This window comes from Pseudophryne corroboree, unplaced genomic scaffold (genome assembly GCF_028390025.1).
Source record: "Pseudophryne corroboree isolate aPseCor3 unplaced genomic scaffold, aPseCor3.hap2 scaffold_207, whole genome shotgun sequence".
NCBI classification, from domain to species: Eukaryota; Metazoa; Chordata; class Amphibia; order Anura; family Myobatrachidae; genus Pseudophryne; species Pseudophryne corroboree.
Genome location: NW_026968711.1, coordinates 776,387 through 796,699, shown reverse-complemented (window position 1 = coordinate 796,699; position 20,313 = coordinate 776,387). Strand labels below are relative to the sequence as shown.

General features: G+C 49.7%; 23 non-coding genes and 2 pseudogenes across 23 annotated transcripts; 19 read left to right on the top strand and 6 right to left on the bottom strand.

Moving 5' to 3' along the window:
- Window positions 1–680: 680 nt before the first annotated feature.
- Window positions 681–844, bottom strand: LOC135005983 (U1 spliceosomal RNA). Its single transcript, XR_010206457.1, has one exon. It is a non-coding gene; the product is annotated as a U1 spliceosomal RNA (small nuclear RNA).
- A 151-nt stretch (window positions 845–995) lies between these two features.
- On the bottom strand, window positions 996–1,159 carry LOC135005835 (U1 spliceosomal RNA). Its single transcript, XR_010206356.1, has one exon. It is a non-coding gene; the product is annotated as a U1 spliceosomal RNA (small nuclear RNA).
- A 664-nt stretch (window positions 1,160–1,823) lies between these two features.
- Window positions 1,824–1,987, bottom strand: LOC135005878 (U1 spliceosomal RNA). Its single transcript, XR_010206397.1, has one exon. It is a non-coding gene; the product is annotated as a U1 spliceosomal RNA (small nuclear RNA).
- A 152-nt stretch (window positions 1,988–2,139) lies between these two features.
- On the bottom strand, window positions 2,140–2,303 carry LOC135005664 (U1 spliceosomal RNA). The gene has a single exon (XR_010206193.1). It is a non-coding gene; the product is annotated as a U1 spliceosomal RNA (small nuclear RNA).
- Window positions 2,304–2,974: 671 nt separating this feature from the next.
- LOC135005868 (U1 spliceosomal RNA) lies at window positions 2,975–3,137 on the bottom strand. The gene has a single exon (XR_010206387.1). It is a non-coding gene; the product is annotated as a U1 spliceosomal RNA (small nuclear RNA).
- Window positions 3,138–3,289: 152 nt separating this feature from the next.
- Window positions 3,290–3,453, bottom strand: LOC135005654 (U1 spliceosomal RNA). Its single transcript, XR_010206184.1, has one exon. It is a non-coding gene; the product is annotated as a U1 spliceosomal RNA (small nuclear RNA).
- Window positions 3,454–7,216: 3,763 nt separating this feature from the next.
- Window positions 7,217–7,380, top strand: LOC135005641 (U1 spliceosomal RNA). The gene has a single exon (XR_010206171.1). It is a non-coding gene; the product is annotated as a U1 spliceosomal RNA (small nuclear RNA).
- Window positions 7,381–7,532: 152 nt separating this feature from the next.
- LOC135005827 (U1 spliceosomal RNA) lies at window positions 7,533–7,695 on the top strand. Its single transcript, XR_010206350.1, has one exon. It is a non-coding gene; the product is annotated as a U1 spliceosomal RNA (small nuclear RNA).
- Window positions 7,696–8,369: 674 nt separating this feature from the next.
- LOC135005593 (U1 spliceosomal RNA) lies at window positions 8,370–8,533 on the top strand. The gene has a single exon (XR_010206127.1). It is a non-coding gene; the product is annotated as a U1 spliceosomal RNA (small nuclear RNA).
- Window positions 8,534–8,685: 152 nt separating this feature from the next.
- LOC135005894 (U1 spliceosomal RNA) lies at window positions 8,686–8,848 on the top strand. Its single transcript, XR_010206412.1, has one exon. It is a non-coding gene; the product is annotated as a U1 spliceosomal RNA (small nuclear RNA).
- A 674-nt stretch (window positions 8,849–9,522) lies between these two features.
- LOC135005725 (U1 spliceosomal RNA) lies at window positions 9,523–9,686 on the top strand. Its single transcript, XR_010206252.1, has one exon. It is a non-coding gene; the product is annotated as a U1 spliceosomal RNA (small nuclear RNA).
- Window positions 9,687–9,838: 152 nt separating this feature from the next.
- On the top strand, window positions 9,839–9,975 carry LOC135005953 (U1 spliceosomal RNA; annotated as a pseudogene).
- Window positions 9,976–10,673: 698 nt separating this feature from the next.
- Window positions 10,674–10,837, top strand: LOC135005740 (U1 spliceosomal RNA). Its single transcript, XR_010206266.1, has one exon. It is a non-coding gene; the product is annotated as a U1 spliceosomal RNA (small nuclear RNA).
- A 152-nt stretch (window positions 10,838–10,989) lies between these two features.
- LOC135005861 (U1 spliceosomal RNA) lies at window positions 10,990–11,152 on the top strand. Its single transcript, XR_010206380.1, has one exon. It is a non-coding gene; the product is annotated as a U1 spliceosomal RNA (small nuclear RNA).
- A 674-nt stretch (window positions 11,153–11,826) lies between these two features.
- Window positions 11,827–11,990, top strand: LOC135005724 (U1 spliceosomal RNA). The gene has a single exon (XR_010206251.1). It is a non-coding gene; the product is annotated as a U1 spliceosomal RNA (small nuclear RNA).
- Window positions 11,991–12,142: 152 nt separating this feature from the next.
- Window positions 12,143–12,305, top strand: LOC135005848 (U1 spliceosomal RNA). Its single transcript, XR_010206368.1, has one exon. It is a non-coding gene; the product is annotated as a U1 spliceosomal RNA (small nuclear RNA).
- A 674-nt stretch (window positions 12,306–12,979) lies between these two features.
- On the top strand, window positions 12,980–13,143 carry LOC135005681 (U1 spliceosomal RNA). Its single transcript, XR_010206209.1, has one exon. It is a non-coding gene; the product is annotated as a U1 spliceosomal RNA (small nuclear RNA).
- A 142-nt stretch (window positions 13,144–13,285) lies between these two features.
- Window positions 13,286–13,448, top strand: LOC135005782 (U1 spliceosomal RNA). The gene has a single exon (XR_010206307.1). It is a non-coding gene; the product is annotated as a U1 spliceosomal RNA (small nuclear RNA).
- A 670-nt stretch (window positions 13,449–14,118) lies between these two features.
- Window positions 14,119–14,282, top strand: LOC135006057 (U1 spliceosomal RNA). Its single transcript, XR_010206515.1, has one exon. It is a non-coding gene; the product is annotated as a U1 spliceosomal RNA (small nuclear RNA).
- A 3,239-nt stretch (window positions 14,283–17,521) lies between these two features.
- Window positions 17,522–17,685, top strand: LOC135005585 (U1 spliceosomal RNA). The gene has a single exon (XR_010206119.1). It is a non-coding gene; the product is annotated as a U1 spliceosomal RNA (small nuclear RNA).
- A 152-nt stretch (window positions 17,686–17,837) lies between these two features.
- Window positions 17,838–17,973, top strand: LOC135005925 (U1 spliceosomal RNA; annotated as a pseudogene).
- Window positions 17,974–18,671: 698 nt separating this feature from the next.
- On the top strand, window positions 18,672–18,835 carry LOC135005640 (U1 spliceosomal RNA). Its single transcript, XR_010206170.1, has one exon. It is a non-coding gene; the product is annotated as a U1 spliceosomal RNA (small nuclear RNA).
- Window positions 18,836–18,987: 152 nt separating this feature from the next.
- Window positions 18,988–19,150, top strand: LOC135005826 (U1 spliceosomal RNA). The gene has a single exon (XR_010206349.1). It is a non-coding gene; the product is annotated as a U1 spliceosomal RNA (small nuclear RNA).
- Window positions 19,151–19,824: 674 nt separating this feature from the next.
- Window positions 19,825–19,988, top strand: LOC135005581 (U1 spliceosomal RNA). Its single transcript, XR_010206115.1, has one exon. It is a non-coding gene; the product is annotated as a U1 spliceosomal RNA (small nuclear RNA).
- A 152-nt stretch (window positions 19,989–20,140) lies between these two features.
- On the top strand, window positions 20,141–20,303 carry LOC135005892 (U1 spliceosomal RNA). Its single transcript, XR_010206410.1, has one exon. It is a non-coding gene; the product is annotated as a U1 spliceosomal RNA (small nuclear RNA).
- The last annotated feature ends 10 nt before the right edge of the window (window positions 20,304–20,313 follow it).

The window sequence follows — 20,313 nt, the reverse complement described above, 5'->3', positions numbered from 1 at the left end:
TCCCGACGAACTCCACGTGGTTTACACTGGTCCGAGGCAGGCTCGGTTGTTCCCGCCTGACTCGGAAAACCTGAACAAGGGAAAATGTCTTCATCCCGCTGTCGGATTCTCGCGAGATTCGGATTCCATATAAAGAGCTGCGCGTTGCCGCCATTTTTACTCGTGCATTGAAGAGAGAGCGGAGAGGACGTGGCTATGTTCTCTCAGTGGAAATCTCAATATCAGTGCCCAGTATCAGTGGTTACTTATTGCTGCTCAGTAATACTAGTAGTGTGTCTCTCCTGCTCAGTGTCAGTTCTCTGTAGTATCCTCATCAGTGCTCAGTATCACTGCTCATTGTCTTGTGCTGCATTGTGGTGCTCAGCATACAACAGTACATTACTAATAGTCCAGTGCTGCATCTTGCTGCTCATGTTGGCTATGCCCCAGCCCCTGAAGCATTCAAGCTGATTTCTTGCAGCAGCTGGGCACTGTAACAGCTCCAGAGCTGCTCTGTAAGGCAAGTAAAAGGGTGTTGGCCCTGCAGCACTACCTGTAGTTTGCATTGTGCGTTGGAAGGCACAAAGTAAGCAGACAGGAGAAGTCAGGAGAGTGCACAAGGGCATAGAAGGCAGGGGCTCAAGAAAAGAGAAGTGGAAACAGACAGCAAACTAGGCTGGAGAGAGACCTGAGACAAAGAGATCTGAATTATACGAGTAGCCGACCAGAGGAAACACAAATTATGCAGTCAAGTGTCCCACATTTGGGGAAATCGTAGGAGCAGCACACCCAGAGTGCAATGGGTGAGCCTTGCCCTGGTAGAAGCACCTTCCTGATCATAGTATCTCACTTGGCAGGTAAGTAGGAGTTGGGCTTGAGCTGGGGAGGGTCGCTGCTCGGATACCCCCCTGTCAAGTGAAGGAGATCCAACTGAGGCAGCACAAGGAAACTCTCGAAAAAAAACAAGGCTAGAGGAAGATCTGAGACAAAGAAATCTGACTTTTACCAGAGCTGACCAGAGGAAAGCACAAACACAGTCCCCCACTACCACAAATAATGCAGTCGAGTTTCCCACATTTGGGGAAATCACAGGGGTCAGCATACCCAGAATGCAATGAATGAACCTCACCCTGGGAGAACAATCTTCATGACCATGGTATCTCCTATGCAAAATAAGTATGATTTGGGATAGGGCTGGGGAGGGCCGCTGCTCAGGCACATCTCTGTCAAGTAAAGGAGATTCAACTGAGGCAGCACAAGGGAACTCTCATCTGGGGACAACAACTGCAGGGAGAACACATATTTTCAGATGAACATGGGAGAGCAGAAGGCTGCCTAATGCACCCCAAACAACAAACCAAATGCAACAACTAGTACAAGCATTCCTGGGGGAAGGTCTGCAGAAGACGGATTTGCATACGGTGATGTCATCCAAGCAGTGGGCCAAAGTTGGCTGGAACCCTCATCTGCATATGAAAAGAGAAAAGGGGTATGCAGGGCATGGCGGCCTTTTGCGGCGCTTGGATGACCCTTAGTTCGCATTAAACACCTCCACCCTCCGTCGGTGTGGGGCTCATGTTGGCTATGCCCCAGCCCCTGAAGCATTCAAGCTGATTTCTTGCAGCAGCTGGGCACTGTAACAGCTCCAGAGCTGCTCTGAAAGGCAAGTAAAAGGGTGTGGGCCCTGCAGCACTACCTGTAGTTTGCATTGTGCGTTGGAAGGCACAAAGTAAGCAGACAGGAGAAGTCAGGAGAGTGCACAAGGGCATAGAAGGCAGCGGCTCAAGAAAAGAGAAGTGGAAACAGACAGCAAACTAGGCTGGAGAGAGACCTGAGACAAAGAGATCTGAATTATACGAGTAGCCGACTAGAGGAAACACAAATTATGCAGTCAAGTGTCCCACATTTGGGGAAATCGTAGGAGCAGCACACCCAGAGTGCAATGGGTGAGCCTTGCCCTGGGAGAAGCACCTTCATGATCATAGTATCTCACCTGGCAGGTAAGTAGGAGTTGGGCTAGAGATGGGGAGGGTCGCTGCTCGGGCACCCCCCTGTCAAGTGAAGGAGATCCAACTGAGGCAGCACAAGGAAACTCTCGAAAAAAGAACAAGGCTAGAGGAAGATCTGAGACAAAGAAATCTGTCTTTTACCAGAGCTGACCAGAGGAAAGCACAAACACAGTCCCCCACTACCACAATTAATGCAGTCGAGTTTCCCACATTTGGGGAAATCACAGGGGTCAGCATACCCAGAATGCAATGAATGAACCTCACCCTGGGAGAACAATCTTCATGACCATGGAAACTCCTATGCAAAATAAGTATGATTTGGGATAGGGCTGGGGAGGGCCGCTGCTCAGGCACATCTCTGTCAAGTAAAGGAGATTCAACTGAGGCAGCACAAGGGAACTCTCATCTGGGGACAACAACTGCAGGGAGAACACATATTTTCAGATGAACATGGGAGGGCAGAAGGCTGCCTAATACTGAAGCACCCCCAAACAACAAACCAAATGTAACAACTAGTAAAAGCATTCCTGGGAGAAGGTCTGCAGAAGACGGATTTGCATACGGTGATGTCATCCAAGCAGTGGGCCAAAGTTGGCTGGAACCCTCATCTGCATATGAAAAGAGAAAAGGGTTATGCAGGGCATGGCGGCCTTTTGCGGTGCTTGGATGACCCCTAGTTCGCATTAAATACCTCCACCCTCCTTCGGTGTGGGGCTCATGTTGGCTATGCCCCAGCCCCTGAAGCATTCAAGCTGATTTCTTGCAGCAGCTGGGCACTGTAACAGCTCCAGAGCTGCTCTGTACGGCAAGTAAAAGGGTGTGGGCCCTGCAGCACTACCTGTAGTTCGCATTGTGCGTTGGAAGGCACAAAGTAAGCAGACGGGAGAAGTCAGGATAGTGCGCAAGGGCATAGAAGGGAGCGGCTCAAGAAAACAGAAGTGGAAACAGACAGCAAACTAGGCTGGAGAGAGACCTGAGACAAAGAGATCTGAATTATACGAGAGCCGACCAGGGGAAACACAAATTATGCAGTCAAGTTTCCCACATTTGGGGAAATCGCAGGAGCAGCACACCCAGAGTGCAATGGGTGAGCCTTGCCCTGGGAGAAGCACCTTCATGATCATAGTATCTCACCTGGCAGGTATGTAGGAGTTGGGCTAGAGCTGGGGAGGGTCGCTGCTCGGGTACCCCCCTGTCAAGTGAAGGAGATCAAACTGAGGCAGCACAATGGAACTCTCGAAAGAAGAACAAGGCTAGAGGAAGATCTGAGACAAAGAAATCTGACTTTTACCAGAGCTGACAAGAGGAAAACACAAACACAGTGCCCCACTACCACAAATAATGCAGTTGAGTTTCCCACATTTGGGGAAATCACAGGGGTCAGCATACCCAGAATGCAATGAATGAACCTCACCCTGGGAGAACAATCTTTATGACCATGGTATCTCCTATGCAAAATAAGTATGATTTGAGATAGGGCTGGGGAGGGCCGCTGCTCAGGCACATCTCTGTCAAGTAAAGGAGATTCAACTGAGGCAGCACAAGGGAACTCTCATCTGGGGACAACAACTGCCGGGAGAACACATATTTTCAGATGAACATGGGAGGGCAGAAGGCTGCCTAATACTGAAGCACGCCCAAACAACAAACCAAATGCAACAACTAGTACAAGCATTCCTGGGAGAAGGTCTGCAGAAGACGGATTTACATACGGTGATGTCATCCAAGCAGTGGGCCAAAGTTGGCTGGAACCCTCATCTGCATATGTTGAAGATACAATTTGTGAATTGCATTTAATACTATCTCCCTTTCCTGGGGAGAAGATGGTAGGGCCGATTTGAAAAACCGGCGAGGAGGCACCTCTTCGAATTTCAGCTTGTAACCCTGAGAAACAATTTCTATTGCCTAGGGATCCACCTGCGAATGAACCCAGATGTGGCTGAAAACTCGAAGACGTGCCCTCAACTGGGCGGACTCCTTTAGCGGAGCCCCAGCGTCATGCGGTGGATTTTGTAGAGGCCGGGGAGGACTTCTGTTCCTGGGAACTAGCTGTGTTGTGCAGCTTCTTCCCTCTGCCCTTACCTCTGGCAAGAAAGGACGCACCTCGTACTTTCTTGTTTCTCTGTGATCGAAAGGACTGCATTTGATAATGTGGTGCTTTCTTAGGCTGTGAGGGAATATAAGGCAAAAAATTTGATTTACCAGCTGTAGCTGTGGAGACTAGGTCCGAGAGACCTTTCCCAAACAATTCCTCACCCCTGTAAGGTAAAACCTCCATATGCCTTTTTGAGTCGGCATCACCTGTCCATTGCCGGGTCCATAGGACTCGTCTAGCAGAAATCGACATAGCGTTTATTCTAGAACCCAGTAGACTAATGTCACTTTGAGCATCTCTCATATATAGGACAGCATCTTTTATATGCCCTATGGTCAATAACATAGCATCCTTATCTAGGGTCTCAATCTCTGCTGATAAGGTATCTGTCCATGCTGCCACCGCGCTACAACCCCGGCCGACGCAATTGCCGGTCTGAGTAAGGTACCAGAATGTGTGTAAATGGACTTTAGGGTAACCTCCTGCTTGCGGTCAGCAGGGTCCCTGATGGTAGCCGTATCCTGGGATGGCAGCGCTACCTTTTTGGATAAGCGTGTCAATGCTTTATCCACCCTAGGGGAGGATTCCCACCGTATCCTGTCCATTGGCGGGAAAGGATACGCCATAAGAATCCTTTTGGGAATCTGCAGCTTTTTGTCTGGAGATTCCCAAGCTTTTTCACATAATTCGTTCAACTCATGTGAGGGGGGAAAGGTTATCTCAGGTTTCTTTCCCTTATACATGTGTACCCTCGTGTCAGGGACAGGGGACTCTGTGATGTGCAAAACATCTTTTATTGCAATAATCATATATCGAATACATTTAGCCAATTTTGGCTGTAACTTTGCATCATCGTAGTCGACACTGGAGTCAGAATCTGTGTCGGTATCTGTGTCAACTATTTGGGATAGTGGGCGCTTTTGAGACCCCGAAGGTCCCTGCGACATAGGGACAGGCATGGGTTGACTCCCTGACTGTTCCCTAGCTTCAGCTTTGTCTAATCTCTTGTGTAATAAGTTTACATTAGCACTTAAAACATTCCACATATCCATCCAGTCAGGTGTCGGCGTTGTCGATGGAGACACCACATTAATTTGCTCCTGCTCCTCTCTAGGAGAGCCTTCTACCTCAGACATGTCGACACACGTGTACCGACACACCATACACTCAGGGAATCCTCTTATCTGAGGACAGTTCCCCAACAAGGCCCTTTGGAGAGACAGAGAGAGAGAGTATGCCAGCACACACCCCAGCGCTATATGACCCAGGAAAAAAACACAATAATTTTATGTTTACCCAGTAGCGCTGTATTTCCATATATATATATGCGCCTAATTATGTGCCCCCCTCTTCTTTAAGACCCTCTTTCTACCGTGGTATAAGCAGGGGAGAGTCCGTGGAGCTTCCCATCAGCGGTGCTGTGGAGAAAATGGCGCTGGTGAGTGCTGAGGGAGAAGCCCCACCCCCTCAGCGACGGGCTTCTGTCCCGCTCAAATATAGTAAAAAAATGGCGGGGGCTCTTATATATATATACAGTGCCTAGCTGCATATATATTTATTTTGCCAAAGAGAGGTCTATATTGCTGCCCAGGGCGTCCCCCCTGCGCCCTTCACCCTTACACTGACTGCCGTGTGTGAGGTGTATTGGAGCAATGGAGCACAGCTTTACTGCTGTGCGTTACCTCAGTGAAGATCATGAAGTCTTCCGCCGCCTCTGAAGTCTTCTTTTCTTCTCATACTCACCCGGCTTCTATCTTCCGGCTCTGCGAGGGGGACGGCGGCGCGGCTCTGGGACGGACGGCGAGGGTGAGACCTGCGTACCGATCCCTCTGGAGCTAATGCTGTACAGTAGCCTAAGAAGCAGAGCCTATCAACTCACAGAAGTAGGTGTGCATCTCTCCCCTCCGCCCCTCGATGCAGGGAGTCTGTTGCCAGCAGGCTCCCTGAAAATAAAAAAATCTAACAAATATACTTTCTGTCAGGAAACTCAGGAGAGCTCCCTGAAAAGCACCCAGTCTCCTCTGGGCACAGTAGTAAACTGAGGTCTGGAGGAGGGGCATAGAGGGAGGAGCCAGTGCACACCCAGATCTAAAGTCTTTCTTAAAGTGCCCATGTCTCCTGCGGAGCCCGTCTATCCTTACGGAGTCCCCAGCATCCTCTAGGACGTAAGAGAAAAATTATGCTGGCAGAAAAATCCAATTGAGTGATTAAACAGCTCCAGAGCTGCTCTGTAAGGCAAGTAAAAGGGTGTGGGCCCTGCAGCACTACCTGTAGTTTGCATTGTGCATTGGAAGCCTAGTTTGCTGTCTGTTTCCACTTCTTTTTTCTTGAGCCCCTCCCGTCTATACCCTTGTGCACTATCCTGACTTCTCCTCCCGTCTGCTTACTTTGTGCCTTCCAATGCACAATGCAAACTACAGGTAGTGCTGCAGGGCCCACACCCTTTTACTTGCCTTATAGAGCAGCTCTTGAGCTGTTACAGTGCCCAGCTGCTGCAAGAAATCAGCGTGAATGCTTCAGGGGCTGGGGCATGGCCAACATGAGCCCCACACCGAAGGAGGGTGGGGGTGTTTAATGCGAACTAGGGGTCTCGCACAATGCGAACTACAGGTAGTGCTGCAGGGCCCACACCCTTTTACTTGCCTTACAGAGTAGCTCTGGAGCAGTTACAGTGCCCAGCTGCTGCAAGAAATCAGCTTGAATGCTTCAGGGGCTGGGGCATAGCCAACATGAGCCCCACACCGAAGGAGGGAGGAGGTGTGTAATGCAAACTAGGGGTCATCCAAGCGCTGCAAAAGGCCGCCATGCCCTGCACGCCCCTTTTCTCTTTTCATATGCAGACGAGGGTTGAAGCCAACTTTGACCCACTGCTTGGATGACATCACCATATGCAAATCCATCTGCTGCAGGCCTTCCCCCAGGAATGCTTGCACTAGTTGTTGCATTTGGTTTGTTGTTTGGGGGTGCTTCAGTATTAGGCAGCCTTCTGCCCTCACATGTTCATCTGAAAATATGTGTTCTCCCTGCAGTTGTTGTCCCCAGATGAGAGTTCCCTTGTGCTGCCTCAGTTGAATCTCCTTTACTTGACAGAGATGTGCCTGAGAAGCGGCCCTCCCCAGCCCTATCCCAAATCATACTTATTTTGCATAGGCGATACCATGGTCATGAAGATTGTTCTCCCAGGGTGAGGTTCATTCATTGCATTCTGGGTATGCTGACCCCTGTGATTTCCCCAAATGTGGGAAACTCGACTGCATTATTTGTGGTAGTGGGGGACTGTGTTTGTGCTTTCCTCTGGCCAGCTCTGGAAAAAGTCAGATTTCTTTGTCTCAGATCTTCCTCTAGCCTTGTTCTTCTTTCGAGAGTTCCCTTGTGCTGCCTCAGTTGGATCTCTTTCACTTGACAGGGGGGTGCCCGAACAGCGACCCTCCCCAGCTCTAGCCCAACTCCTACTTACCTGCCAGGTGAGATACTATGATCATGAAGGTGCTTCTCCCAGGGCAAGGCTCACCCATTGCACTCTGGGTGTGCTGCCCCTGCGATTTCCCCAAATGTGGGAAACTTGACTGCATAATTTGTGTTTCCCTTGGTCGGCTCTCGTATAATTCAGATCTCTTTGTCTCAGGTCTCTCTCCAGCCTAGTTTGCTGTCTGTTTCCACTTCTCTTTTCTTCAGCCGCTCCCTTCTATACCCTTGTGCACTATCCTGACTTCTCCTCCCGTCTGCTTACTTTGTGCCTTCCAATGCACAATGCAAACTACAGGTAGTGCTGCAGGGCCCACACCCTTTTACTTGCCTTACAGAGCAGCTCTGGAGCTGTTACAGTGCCCAGCTGCTGCAAGAAATCAGCTTGAATGCTTCAGGGGATGGGGCATGGCCAACATGAGCCCCACACCAAAGGAGGGTGGAGGTGTTTAATGCGAACTAGGGGTCATCCAAGCACCGCAAAAGGCCGCCATGCCCTGCACGCCCCTTTTCTCTTTTCATATGCAGATGAGGGTTGAAGCCAACTTTGACCCACTGCTTGGATGACATCACCGTATGCAAATCCGTCTTCTGCAGAACTTCCCCCAGGAATGCTTGCACTAGTTGTTGCATTTGGTTTGTTGTTTGGGGGTGCTTCAGTATTAGGCAGCCTTCTGCCCTCCCATGTTCATCTGAAAATATGTGTTCTCCCTGCAGTTGTTGTCCCCAGATGAGAGTTCCCTTGTGCTGCCTCAGTTAAATCTCCTTTACTTGACAGAGATGTGCATGAGCAGCGGCCCTCCCCAGCCCTATTCCAAATCATACTTATTTTGCATAGGAGATACCATGGTCATGAAGATTTTTCTCCCAGGGTGAGGTTCATTCATTGCATTTTGGGTATGCTGACCCCTGTGATTTCCCCAAATGTGGGAAACTCAGCTGCATTATTTGTGGTAGTGGGGGACTGTGTTTGTGCTTTCCTCTGGTCAGCTCTGGTAAAAGTCAGATTTCTTTGTCTCAGATTTTCCTCTAGCCTTGTTCTTCTTTCGAGAGTTCCCTTGTGCTGCCTTAGTTGGATCTCCTTCACTTTACAGGGGGGTACCCGAGCAGCGACCCTCCCCAGCTCTAGCCCAACTCCTACTTACCTGCCAGGTGAGATACTATGATCATGAAGGTGCTTCTCCCAGGGCAAGGCTAACCCATTGCACTCTGGGTGTGCTGCTCCTGCGATTTCCCCAAATGTGGGAAACTTGACTGTATAATTTGTGTTTCCCCTGGTCGGCTCTCGTATAATTCAGATCTCTTTGTCTCAGGTCTCTCTCCAGCCTAGTTTGCTGTCTGTTTCCACTTCTCTTTTCTTGAGCCGCTCCCTTCTATGCCCTTGCGCACTATCCTGACTTCTCCTCCTGTCTGCTTACTTTGTGCCTTCCAACGCACAATGCGAACTACAGGTAGTGCTGCAGGGCCCACACCCTTTTACTTGCCTTACAGAGCAGCTCTGGAGCTGTTACAGTGCCCAGCTGCTGCAAGAAATCAGCTTGAATGCTTCAGGGGCTGGGGCATAGCCAACATGAGCCCCACACCAAAGGAGGGTGGAGGTGTTTAATGCAAACTAGGGGTCAGCCAAGCGCCGCAAAAGGCCACCATGCCCTGCACGCCCCTTTTCTCTTTTCATATGCAGACGAGGGTTGAAGCCAACTTTGACCCACTGCTTGGATGACATCACCATATGCAAATCCATCTGCGGCAGGCCTTCCCCCAGGAATGCTTGCACTAGTTGTTGCATTTGGTTTGTTGTTTGGGGGTGCTTCAGTATTAGGCAGTCTTCTGCCCTCCCATGTTCATCTGAAAATATATGTTCTCCCTGCAGTTGTTGTCCCAAGATGAGAGTTCCCTTGTGCTGCCTCAGTTGAATCTCCTTTACTTGACAGAGATGTGCATGAGCAGCGGCCCTCCCCAGCCCTATGCCAAATCATACTTATTTTGCATAGGAGATACCATGGTCATGAAGATTTTTCTCCCAGGGTGAGGTTCATTCATTGCATTTTGGGTATGCTGACCCCTGTGATTTCCCCAAATGTGGGAAACTTGACTGCATTATTTGTGGTAGTGGGAGACTGTGTTTGTGCTTTCCTCTGGTCAGCTCTGGTAAAAGTCAGATTTCTTTGTCTCAGATCTTCCTCTAGCCTTGTTCTTCTTTCAAGAGTTCCCTGGTGCTGCCTCAGTTGGATCTCCTTCACTTCACAGGGGGGAACCCGAGCAGCGACCCTCCCCAGCTCTAGCCCAACTCCTACTTACCTGCCAGGTGAGATACTATGATCATGAAGGTGCTTCTCCCAGGGCAAGGCTCAACCATTGCACTCTGGGTGTGCTGCTCCTGCGATTTCCCCAAAATGTGGGAAACTTGACTGCATAATTTGTGTTTCCCCTCGTCGGCTCTCGTATAATTCAGATCTCTTTGTCTCAGGTCTCTCTCCAGCCTAGTTTGCTGTCTGTTTCCACTTCTCTTTTCTTGAGCCGCTCCCTTCTATGCCCTTGCGCACTATCCTGACTTCTCCCGTCTGCTTACTTTGTGCCTTCCAACGCACAATGCGAACTACAGGTAGTGCTGCAGGGTCCACACCCTTTTACTTGCCTTACAGAGTAGCTCTGGAGCAGTTACAGTGCCCAGCTGCTGCAAGAAATCAGCTTGAATGCTTCAGGGGCTGGGGCATAGCCAACATGAGCCCCACACCGAAGGAGGGTGGAGGTGTGTAATGCGAACTAGGGGTCATCCAAGCGCTGCAAAAGGCCGCCATGCCCTGCACGCCCCTTTTCTCTTTTCATATGCAGACGAGGGTTGAAGCCAACTTTGACCCACTGCTTGGATGACATCACCATATGCAAATCCATCTGCTGCAGGCCTTCCCCCAGGAATGCTTGCACTAGTTGTTGCATTTGGTTTGTTGTTTGGGGGTGCATCAGTATTAGGCAGCCTTCTGCCCTCACATGTTCATCAGAAAATATGTGTTCTCCCTGCAGTTGTTGTCCCCAGATGAGAGTTCCCTTGTGCTGCCTCAGTTGAATCTCCTTTACTTGACAGAGATGTGCCTGAGCAGCGGCCCTCCCCAGCCCTATCCCAAATCATACTTATTTTGCATAGGCGATACCATGGTCATGAAGATTGTTCTCCCAAGGTGAGGTTCATTCATTGCATTCTGGGTATGCTGACCCCTGTGATTTCCCCAAATGTGGGAAACTCGACAGCATTATTTGTGGTAGTGGGGGACTGTGTTTGTGCTTTCCTCTGGTCAGCTCTGGAAAAAGTCAGATTTCTTTGTCTCAGATCTTCCTCTAGCCTTGTTCTTCTTTCGAGAGTTCCCTTGTGCTACCTCAGTTGGATCTCTTTCACTTGACAGGGGGGTGCCCGAACAGCGACCCTCCCCAGCTCTAGCCCAACTCCTACTTACCTGCCAGGTGAGATACTATGATTATGAAGGTGCTTCTCCCAGGGCAAGGCTCACCCATTGCACTCTGGGTGTGCTGCCCCTGCGATTTCCCCAAATGTGGGAAACTTGACTGCATAATTTGTGTTTCCCCTGGTCGGCTCTCGTATAATTCAGATCTCTTTGTCTCAGGTCTCTCTCCAGCCTAGTTTGCTGTCTGTTTCCACTTCTCTTTTCTTGAGCCGCTCCCTTCTATGCCCTTGCGCACTATCCTGACTTCTCCTCCTGTCTGCTTACTTTGTGCCTTCCAACGCACAATGCGATCTACAGGTAGTGCTGCAGGGCCCAGACCCTTTTACTTGCCTTACAGAGCAGCTCTGGAGCTGTTACAGTGCCCAGCTGCTGCAAGAAATCAGCTTGAATGCTTCAGGGGCTGGGGCATAGCCAACATGAGCCCCACACCAAAGGAGGGTGGAGGTGTTTAATGCAAACTAGGGGTCAGCCAAGCGCCGCAAAAGGCCACCATGCCCTGCACGCCCCTTTTCTCTTTTCATATGCAGACGAGGGTTGAAGCCAACTTTGACCCACTGCTTGGATGACATCACCATATGCAAATCCCTCTGCGGCAGGCCTTCCCCCAGGAATGCTTGCACTAGTTGTTGCATTTGGTTTGTTGTTTGGGGGTGCTTCAGTATTAGGCAGCCTTCTGCCCTCCCATGTTCATCTGAAAATATATGTTCTCCCTGCAGTTGTTGTCCCAAGATGAGAGTTCCCTTGTGCTGCCTCAGTTGAATCTCCTTTACTTGACAGAGATGTGCATGAGCAGCGGCCCTCCCCAGCCCTATTCCAAATCATACTTATTTTGCATAGGAGATACCATGGTCATGAAGATTTTTCTCCCAGGGTGAGGTTCATTCATTGCATTTTGGGTATGCTGACCCCTGTGATTTCCCCAAATGTGGGAAACTTGACTGCATTATTTGTGGTAGTGGGAGACTGTGTTTGTGCTTTCCTCTGGTCAGCTCTGGTAAAAGTCAGATTTCTTTGTCTCAGATTTTCCTTTAGCCTTGTTCTTCTTTCGAGAGTTCCCTTGTGCTGCCTCAGTTGGATCTCCTTCACTTTACAGGGGGGTGCCCGAGCAGCGACCCTCCCCAGCTCTAGCCCAACTCCTACTTACCTGCCAGGTGAGATACTATGATCATGAAGGTGCTTCTCCCAGGGCAAGGCTCACCCATTGTACTCTGGGTGTGCTGCTCCTGCGATTTCCCCAAATGTGGGAAACTTGACTGCATAATTTGTGTTTCCCCTGGTCGGCTCTCGTATAATTCAGATCTCTTTGTCTCAGGTCTCTCTCCAGCCTAGTTTGCTGTCTGTTTCCACTTCTCTTTTCTTCAGCCGCTCCCTTCTATACCCTTGTGCACTATCCTGACTTCTCCTCCCGTCTGCTTACTTTGTGCCTTCCAATGCACAATGCAAACTACAGGTAGTGCTGCAGGGCCCACACCCTTTTACTTGCCTTACAGAGCAGCTCTGGAGCTGTTGCAGTGCCAAGCTGCTGCAAGAAATCAGCTTGAATGCTTCAGGGGCTGGGGCATAGCCAACATGAGCCCCACACCGAAGGAGGGTGGAGGTGTTTAATGCAAACTAGGGGTCAGACAAGCGCAGCAAAAGGCCACCATGCCCTGCGCGCCCCTTTTCTGTTTTCATATGCAGACGAGGGTTGAAGCCAACTTTGACCCACTGCTTGGATGACATCACCATATGCAAATCCATCTGCGGCAGGCCTTCCCCCAGGAATGCTTGCACTAGTTGTTGCATTTGGTTTGTTGTTTGGGGGTGCTTCAGTATTAGGCAGCCTTCTGCCCTCCCATGTTCATCTGAAAATATGTGTTCTCCCTGCAGTTGTTGTCCCTAGATGAGAGTTCCCTTGTGCTGCCTCAGTTGAATCTCCTTAACTTGACAGAGATGTGCCTGAGCAGCGGCCCTCCCCAGCTCTATCCCAAATCATACTTATTTTGCATAGGAGATACCATGGTCATGAAGATTATTCTCCCAGGGTGAGGTTCATTCATTGCATTCTGGGTATGCTGACCCCTGTGATTTCCCCAAATGTGGGAAACTCGACTGCTTTATTTGTGGTAGTGGGGGACTGTGTTTGTGTTTTCCTCTGGTCAGCTCTGGTAAAAGTCAGATTTCTTTGTTTCAGAGCCTTGTTCTTCTTTTGAGAGTTCCCTTGTGCTGCCTCAGTTGGATCTCCTTCACTTGACAGGGGGGTGCCCGAGCAGAGACCCTCCCCAGCTCTAGCCCAACTCCTACTTACCTGCCAGGTGAGATACTATGATCATGAAGGTGCTTCTCCCAGGGCAAGGCTCACCCATTGCACTCTGGGTGTGCTGCCCCTGCGATTTCCCCAAATGTGGGAAACTTGACTGCATAATTTGTGTTTCCCCTGGTCGGCTCTCGTATAATTCAGATCTCTTTGTCTCAGGTCTCTCTCCAGCCTAGTTTGCTGTCTGTTTCCACTTCTCTTTTCTTCAGCCGCTCCCTTCTATGCCCTTGTGCACTATCCTGACTTCCCCGTCTGCTTACTTTGTGCCTTCCAATGCACAATGCAAACTACAGGTAGTGCTGCAGGGCCCACACCCTTTTACTTGCTTTACAGAGCAGCTCTGGAGCTGTTACAGTGCCCAGCTGCTGCAAGAAATCAGCTTGAATGCTTCAGGGGCTGGGGCATAGCCAACATGAGCCCCACACCGAAGGAGGGTGGAGGTGTTTAATGCGAACTAGGGGTCATCCAAGCGCCGCAAAAGGCAGCCATGCCCTGCACACCCCTTTTTTATTTTCATATGCAGACGAGGGTTGAAGCCAACTTTGACCCACTGCTTGGATGACATCACCATATGCAAATCCGTCTGCTGCAGGCCTTCCCCCAGGAATGCTTGCACTAGTAGTTGCATTTGGTTTGTTGTTTGGGGGTGCTTCAGTATTAGGCAGCCTTCTGCCCTCCCATGTTCATCTGAAAATATGTGTTCTCCCTGCAGTTGTTGTCCCCAGATGAGAGTTCCCTTGTGCTGCCTCAGTTGAATCTCCTTTACTTGACAGAGATGTGCCTGAGCAGCGGCCCTCCCCAGCCCTATCCCAAATCATACTTATTTTGCATAGGAGATACCATGGTCATGAAGATTGTTCTCCCAGGGTGATGTTCATTCATTGCACTCTGGGTATGCTGACCCCTGTGATTTCCCCAAATGTGGGAAACTCGACTGCATTATTTGTGGTAGTGGGGGACTGTGTTTGTGCTTTCCTCTGGTCAGCTCTGGTAAAAGTCAGATTTCTTTGTCTCAGATCTTCCTCTAGCCTTGTTCTTCTTTCGAGAGTTCCCTTGTGCTGCCTCAGTTGGATCTCCTTCACTTGACAGGGGGTGCCCGAGCAGCAATCCTCCACAGCTCTAGCCCAACTCCTACTTACCTGCCAGGTGAGATACTATGATCTTCACTGTTAGGGCAATCAGGATGTGGAATTCCCTGCCAGGGAAGGTGGTAATGGCGGACTCTGTAATTGGATTTAAAAAAGGAATGGATACATTTCTGAATGAAAAAGCTATCCAAGGTTATAATACTTAAAATATCAACATGGTTAATCCGGGGGTAACATGAGTTATAGTAGCTAACTAGTCATAAAACATTATTCAGCAAGTATGTAGAATCATCACAACTTAAATCAGGTTGAACACGATGGGCAATTTGCCTCTATTCAACCTCAAAAACTATGTTACCATATGTTACTATATTACTATGTTACTGTAGTATACAGAACACCACAATGTAATGAGCAGTGATAGTGAGCACTGATGAGGATACTAGAACTGACACTGAGCAGCAAGATGCAGCACTGGACTATTAGTAATGTACTGTAGTATGCTGAGCACCACAATGCAGCACAAGACAATGAGCAGTGATACTGAGCACTGATGAGGATACTACTGAGAACTGACACTGAGCAGGAGAGACACACTACTAGTATTACTGAGCAGCAATAAGTAACCACTGATACTGAGCACTGATATTGAGATTTCCACTGAGAGAACATAGCCACGTCCTCTCCGCTCTCTCTTCAATGCACGAGTAAAAATGGCGGCAACGCGCAGCTCTTTATATGGAATCCGAATCTCGCGAGAATCCGACAGCGGGATGATGACATTTTCCCTTGTTCAGGTTTTCCGAGTCAGGCAGGAACAACCGAGCCTGCCTCGGACCAGTGTAAACCACGTGGAGTTCGTCGGGAATTCGGTTCTCGGAGAACCGAACCCGCTCCTCTATATATACTATATTACTATGTTACTGTAGTATACAGAACACCACAATGCAATGAGCAGTGATAGTGAGCACTGATGAGGATACTAGAACTGACACTGAGCAGCAAGATGCAGCACTGGACTATTAGTAATGTACTGTAGTATGCTGAGCACCACAATGCAGCACAAGACAATGAGCAGTGATACTGAGCACTGATGAGGATACTACTGAGAACTGACACTGAGCAGGAGAGACACACTACTAGTATTACTGAGCAGCAATAAGTAACCACTGATACTGAGCACTGATATTGAGATTTCCACTGAGAGAACATAGCCACGTCCTCTCCGCTCTCTCTTCAATGCACGAGTAAAAATGGCAGCAACGCGCAGCTCTTTATATGGAATCCGAATCTCACGAGAATCTGACAGCGGGATGATGACATTTTCCCTTGTTCAGGTTTTCCGAGTCAGGCAGGAACAACCGAGCCTGCCTCGGACCAATGTAAACCACGTGGAGTTCGTGGGGAATTCGGTTCTCGGAGAACCGAACCCACTCCTCTCTACCTTATACCCATCAATTGTTTTTATTTTCAATCTAAGCCCCTGCAGTTTTCTGTAAGCATCTGCTTCGCTATGATGATCAACAAGTCACAAGGGCAAACACTCAGGGCTTGAGGCGTAGATCTTAGGACCAGCTGCTACAAGCATGGCAGAGGTGTCACTATCACTGGTGACACCCAGAGAGGTGGCGAGGGAGATTGTAATGCAGTGCGCGCAGATAAACAGCGCAATGGTAAAAAGGAGGCATGGTTTCATAGGTAGGGGCGTGGCCTGGTGGCCTGAATCTACATTTTGTTGCTCCGGGTGTCCCGGGGGTTGGGGCTGCACCCGGGGACTAGTGTGTGAGCGGTGCTGGCTCCTGCACAGTGACAGGGCATGGCCACCCAGCATGACGCCTCCCTTCTTGACCATGCTGTAATTGCAGTCGCACTGCAGTTCAGCGTGATCATAAAAAATGGTGTAGGCTCCTGCTGGTGCAGACTGTAGAGAAAAGCTGCTGTGACCACGCCCCCTGTGTCTCCTCCGTTGCAGACCCCATTTTGAAGCCTTGCCCCCGGACTAAGAGAAAAGAATGCCCTTGCGCACTATCCTGACTTCTCCTCCCGTCTGCTTAATTTGTGCCTTCCAACGCACAATGCGAACAACAGGTGGTGCTGCAGGGCCCACACACTTTTACTTGCCTTACAGAACAGCTCTGGAGCTGTTACAGTGCCCAGCTGCTGCAAGAAATCAGCTTGAATGCATCAGGGGATGGGGCATGGCCAACATGAGCCCCACACCAAAGGAGGGTGGGGGTGTTTAATGCGAACTAGGGGTCATCCAAGCACTGCAAAAGGCCGCCATGCCCTGCATGCCCCTTTTCTCTTTTCATATGCAGATGAGGGTTCCAGTCAACTTTGGCCCACTGCTTGGATTTACATCACCGTATGCAAATCCGTCTGCTGCAGACCTTCCCCCAGGAGTGCTTGTACTAGTTGTTGCATATGGGCCCTCATTCCGAGTCGTTCGCTCTGTAAATTTCATCGCATCGCAGTGAAATTCTGCTTAGTACGCATGCGCAATATTCGCACTGCGACTGCGCCAAGTAATTTTACAATGAAGAAAGTATTTTTACTCACGGATTTTTCTTCGCTCCGGCGATCGTAATGTGATTGACAGGAAATGGGTGTTACTGGGCGGAAACAGGCCGTTTTATGGGCGTGTGGGAAAAAACGCTACAGTTTCCGGAAAAAACGCAGGAGTGGCCGGAGAAACGGGGGAGTGTCTGGGCGAACTCTGGGAGTGTTTGTGACGTCAAACCAGGAACGACAAGCACTGAACTGATCGCAGATGCAGAGTAAGTCTGAAGCTACTCTGAAACTGCTAAGTAGTTTGTAATCGCAATATTGCGAATACATCGGTCGCAATTTTAAGAAGCTAAGATTCACTCCCAGTAGGCGGCGGCTTAGCGTGTGTAACTCTGCTAAAATCGCCTTGCGAGCGATCAACTCGGAATGAGGGCCATGGTTTGATATTTGATGGTGCTTCAGTATTAGGCAGCCTTCCGCCCTCCCATGTTCATCTGAAAAGATGTGGTCTCCCTGCAGTTGTTGTCCCCAGATGAGAGTTCCCTTGTGCTGCCTCAGTTGAATCTCCTTTACTTGACAGAGATGTGCCTGAGCAGCGGCCCTCACCAGCCCTATCCCAAATCATACTTATTTTGCATAGGAGATACTATGGTCATGAAGATTGTTCTCCCAGGGTTAGGTTCATTCATTGCATTCTGGGTATGCTGACCCCTGTGATTTTCCCAAATGTGGGAAACTCGACTGCATTATTTGTGGTAGTGGGGGACTGTGTTTGTGCTTTCCTCTGGTCAGCTCTGGTAAAAGTCAGATTTCTTTGTCTCAGATCTTCCTCTAGCCTTGTTCTTCTTTCGAGAGTTCCCTGGTGCTGCTTCAGTTGGATCTCCTTCACTTCACAGGGGGGAACCCGAGCAGCGACCCTCCCCAGCTCTAGCCCAACTCCTACTTACCTGCCAGGTGAGATACTATGATCATGAAGGTGCTTCTCCCAGGGCAAGGCTCAACCATTGCACTCTGGGTGTGCTGCTCCTGCGATTTCCCCAAATGTGGGAAACTTGACTGCATAATTTGTGTTTCCCCTCGTCGGCTCTCGTATAATTCAGATCTCTTTGTCTCAGGTCTCTCTCCAGCCTAGTTTGCTGTCTGTTTCCACTTCTCTTTTCTTGAGCCGCTCCCTTCTATGCCCTTGCGCACTATCCTGACTTCTCCCGTCTGCTTACTTCGTGCCTTCCAACGCACAATGCGAACTACAGGTAGTGCTGCAGGGCCCACACCCTTTTACTTGCCTTACAGAGTAGCTCTGGAGCAGTTACAGTGCCCAGCTGCTGCAAGAAATCAGCTTTAATGCTTCAGGGGCTGGGGCATAGCCAACATGAGCCCCACACCGAAGGAGGGAGGAGGTGTGTAATGCAAACTAGGGGTCATCCAAGCGCTGCAAAAGGCCGCCATGCCCTGCACGCCCCTTTTCTCTTTTCATATGCAGACGAGGGTTGAAGCCAACTTTGACCCACTGCTTGGATGACATCACCATATGCAAATCCATCTGCTGCAGGCCTTCCCCCAGGAATGCTTGCACTAGTTGTTGCATTTGGTTTGTTGTTTGGGGGTGCTTCAGTATTAGGCAGCCTTCTGCCCTCACATGTTCATCTGAAAATATGTGTTCTCCCTGCAGTTGTTGTCCCCAGATGAGAGTTCCCTTGTGCTGCCTCAGTTGAATCTCCTTTACTTGACAGAGATGTGCCTGAGCAGCGGCCCTCCCCAGCCCTATCCCAAATCATACTTATTTTGCATAGGCGATACCATGGTCATGAAGATTGTTCTCCCAGGGTGAGGTTCATTCATTGCATTCTGGGTATGCTGACCCCTGTGATTTCCCCAAATGTGGGAAACTCGACTGCATTATTTGTGGTAGTGGGGGACTGTGTTTGTGCTTTCCTCTGGCCAGCTCTGGAAAAAGTCAGATTTCTTTGTCTCAGATCTTCCTCTAGCCTTGTTCTTCTTTCGAGAGTTCCCTTGTGCTGCCTCAGTTGGATCTCTTTCACTTGACAGGGGGGTGCCCGAACAGCGACCCTCCCCAGCTCTAGCCCAACTCCTACTTACCTGCCAGGTGAGATACTATGATCATGAAGGTGCTTCTCCCAGGGCAAGGCTCACCCATTGCACTCTGGGTGTGCTGCCCCTGCGATTTCCCCAAATGTGGGAAACTTGACTGCATAATTTGTGTTTCCCTTGGTCGGCTCTCGTATAATTCAGATCTCTTTGTCTCAGGTCTCTCTCCAGCCTAGTTTGCTGTCTGTTTCCACTTCTCTTTTCTTCAGCCGCTCCCTTCTATACCCTTGTGCACTATCCTGACTTCTCCTCCCGTCTGCTTACTTTGTGCCTTCCAATGCACAATGCAAACTACAGGTAGTGCTGCAGGGCCCACACCCTTTTACTTGCCTTACAGAGCAGCTCTGGAGCTGTTACAGTGCCCAGCTGCTGCAAGAAATCAGCTTGAATGCTCCAGGGGATGGGGCATGGCCAACATGAGCCCCACACCAAAGGAGGGTGGAGGTGTTTAATGCGAACTAGGGGTCATCCAAGCACCGCAAAAGGCCGCCATGCCCTGCACGCCCCTTTTCTCTTTTCATATGCAGATGAGGGTTGAAGCCAACTTTGACCCACTGCTTGGATGACATCACCGTATGCAAATCCGTCTTCTGCAGAACTTCCCCCAGGAATGCTTGCACTAGTTGTTGCATTTGGTTTGTTGTTTGGGGGTGCTTCAGTATTAGGCAGCCTTCTGCCCTCCCATGTTCATCTGAAAATATGTGTTCTCCCTGCAGTTGTTGTCCCCAGATGAGAGTTCCCTTGTGCTGCCTCAGTTAAATCTCCTTTACTTGACAGAGATGTGCATGAGCAGCGGCCCTCCCCAGCCCTATTCCAAATCATACTTATTTTGCATAGGAGATACCATGGTCATGAAGATTTTTCTCCCAGGGTGAGGTTCATTCATTGCATTTTGGGTATGCTGACCCCTGTGATTTCCCCAAATGTGGGAAACTCAACTGCATTATTTGTGGTAGTGGGGGACTGTGTTTGTGCTTTCCTCTGGTCAGCTCTGGTAAAAGTCAGATTTCTTTGTCTCAGATTTTCCTCTAGCCTTGTTCTTCTTTCGAGAGTTCCCTTGTGCTGCCTTAATTGGATCTCCTTCACTTTACAGGGGGGTACCCTAGCAGCGACCCTCCCCAGCTCTAGCCCAACTCCTACTTACCTGCCAGGTGAGATACTATGATCATGAAGGTGCTTCTCCCAGGGCAAGGCTAACCCATTGCACTCTGGGTGTGCTGCTCCTGCGATTTCCCCAAATGTGGGAAACTTGACTGTATAATTTGTGTTTCCCCTGGTCGGCTCTCGTATAATTCAGATCTCTTTGTCT